Genomic DNA, 2,373 nt, shown 5'->3' with positions numbered 1-2,373 from the left:
AAAAAAAAAAAAAAAAAAAAAAAAAAAAAAGTGATGAAATATACAGTACTCAAAAGTTCCTTAGGTCTAGAAACTCCTGAAAGGATCTTTATTTAAAACAAAAGACAATTTTTTTTGTGTGTGTGTGCTGTGAATCAGGTCTCCTTATGTAGTTGAGACTGACCTTAAATTCACTATGTAACCAGGCTGGCCTCGAGCTTGGCGGCGATCCTCCTGACTCAGCGTGTGCCACCGCACCTGCACCCCCGCAAAAAGAAACTAGAATGAAACTTGCTAAACGTTGTGAGTATACTAAAAACCATCTATTGTATATTTTTAAAGAGTGTCTAGAGAAAAAGTGAAAAAATAAAGTGTCTATTCTGGTATGTGATATATATAAAATAGTATTATAGTATGTGATATATTTTAGTAAAACTGTGGTACTGCCGGGCATGGAGGCACACGCCTGTAATCCCAGCCCTCGGGAGGCTAAGGCAGGAGGAGTGCTACGAGTTTGAGGCCAGCCTGAGCTACAAAGTGAGCTCAAGGCCAGCCTGAACTGCATAGGAGTCTCAAAAAGACACAAATTTAAAAAAAAAGATAACAGTTGTAGTTTTTTGCATGCATATGCATGCACACACAGAGGCAACAGAGGCAATCTACGTCTGTCCTTCCTTCAAACAGCATATTAGAGGTTTCCCATTGCCTCCCATTGCTCCCACCCTAATGCACATGCACACTAAAGCTGCAAGTGGATCAGAAGATGTATTGCCAGGATTCTTAAATGCAAAATGCTGAAACAAACACTGGCTAACTTCCTCAGAGAAGGAATTATTGAAAATATACTGGTGCCTTGTAGATTTTGCAGTAAGCTGGAGAATGGGCTCAGCAAAAGGACTGAGAGAGGAGAAGCAAAGAACCAGCCCTCCATTGCTAGAGAAGAAACTGAGTTTGAAGTCACTTTTTAAAAATGCATTATTTTGAAGTCACTTTTGTTCTGACCACAACATAAGTCTCCTTTTATCTGACCAAGTTTCAGAGAGCCACTGATCTTGTTGCCACCAGGTCCCAGCTCCTGTCAGTAAGTTCCCAATAAACTGCACTCCGTGCAATCCTAGATCTGCCTCCTTCTTTCTTTGATCCCACAGCACTTTGGGGCCAGTCCTCATTCCCCGGGACCAGGTTGTGTTGGAACAGAGCTGGGAGAATTAAATAAGGTAACTCAAGTGAAACATTTAAATAGTGTTTGGTGAAATTATAGAGATAGGAAATAAATCAAAATCTTGTTGGTCCCCAGATACTTTGTATTGGCAGAACTCACAGAGAAAAAGCAATGGTTAAGAAAAAAGAAAAGGAAGTAAAGTGAAAATGTTCTTCAGATATCTGAGCAGAGGAGGAAGGGCAACTATAACTAGATGTGTAACTCAGATACTGGGTACTGGGTCTTTTTCTAGAAATAGACGTTGCCAAACTCTTATCTATTGTTTTCTCCTGTTGTTGTCGTTGTTTTTTGTTTACTTGTTTTGAGACAGGGTCTCACTACATAGTTAAAGCTGGACTTGAACTCACTATGTAACCCAGGCTGGCCTCAAACTTGTGCCAATCCTCCTGTCTCAGCCTCCTGAGTGCTGGGATTACAGGTGTATGCCACTACTCCCGAATTCTCCTTTGTTTTCTAACCTCCTTGCTTTTCACTTTGTTTGCTTGTATAGACTCTCTAAGAATGATTGTGTCACAGAGTACTTTGTGGTAGTACTTTCACATGGTCATAGTTGTCACTACCGTAGCTCCATTGATTATTGAACACATCTAAAGCCAAGGCCCTCAGCTAAGTTTCTCTTACTGATGTTGGGCTGAGGTCTTTTGTCACGTTTCTTTGGGAGACAGTAACGTCCTGGAAACTGGGGACTAGGAAGGTTGTAACTAAGTGAACCTGCTGATATCCCCTGAAGGCTATCAAAGGTCATCTTTACAAGGCACTTTGACTCACACTTTTTCCTATGTACTCTGACTACACCTCTGTCATGGCCTCTGTAGCTGTTGGCTGTTATCTGTACCCCTCTCTGCCTCCCTGCACACCTGCTCCTCGCAGACTAGCTGTAAGCAACTTTGGGACACATTCCAGGCCTAACGCAGTGCCCACAACACAGCAGCAGCTTAGTTATCTGCTGACTGGATAAGCGAAAGCCTCATAATTCGGTGAGTGGGGCATGCGTCTCCTGTGACAGTAAGATAAGAAGCCAGTAAAGCGCTCTAATTTGAGTAGCAAAGGTGTGAAGCAAACATCTGCCCAGAGAATTGCCTGAGAGGTGAACCTACTCAGGGGACCAAGAAAAGTCAAAAGTCTGAAAATTTGGGCTTTCCCATTAGAGCAGGGAGAGGATGAGCAGAAAG

At 42.4% G+C, this 2,373-nt stretch overlaps 1 protein-coding gene across 2 annotated transcripts in view; it reads left to right on the top strand.

The window, feature by feature from the left end:
- The window catches only part of LOC102022593 (chromosome unknown open reading frame, human C15orf57), a 17,656-nt gene that overhangs the window by 359 nt on the left and 14,924 nt on the right, over positions 1 to 2,373 (top strand). Inside the window, exons 2-3 of one of the 2 annotated variants that reach the window (XM_013512648.1) lie at positions 186 to 282; positions 1,128 to 1,196. The gene's annotated coding sequence lies outside the window, so the exon portion shown is untranslated. Of the gene's footprint in view, positions 1 to 185; positions 283 to 1,127; positions 1,197 to 2,373 lie in introns of those variants that run through there. The other variant, XM_013512647.1, reaches the window with a different exon arrangement.

Source organism: Chinchilla lanigera, unplaced genomic scaffold (genome assembly GCF_000276665.1).
Source record: "Chinchilla lanigera isolate Chin_1 unplaced genomic scaffold, ChiLan1.0 scaffold00015, whole genome shotgun sequence".
NCBI classification, from domain to species: Eukaryota; Metazoa; Chordata; class Mammalia; order Rodentia; family Chinchillidae; genus Chinchilla; species Chinchilla lanigera.
Note: the sequence above shows the minus strand (reverse complement) of the source record. Positions and strands in the feature narration are given on the sequence as shown.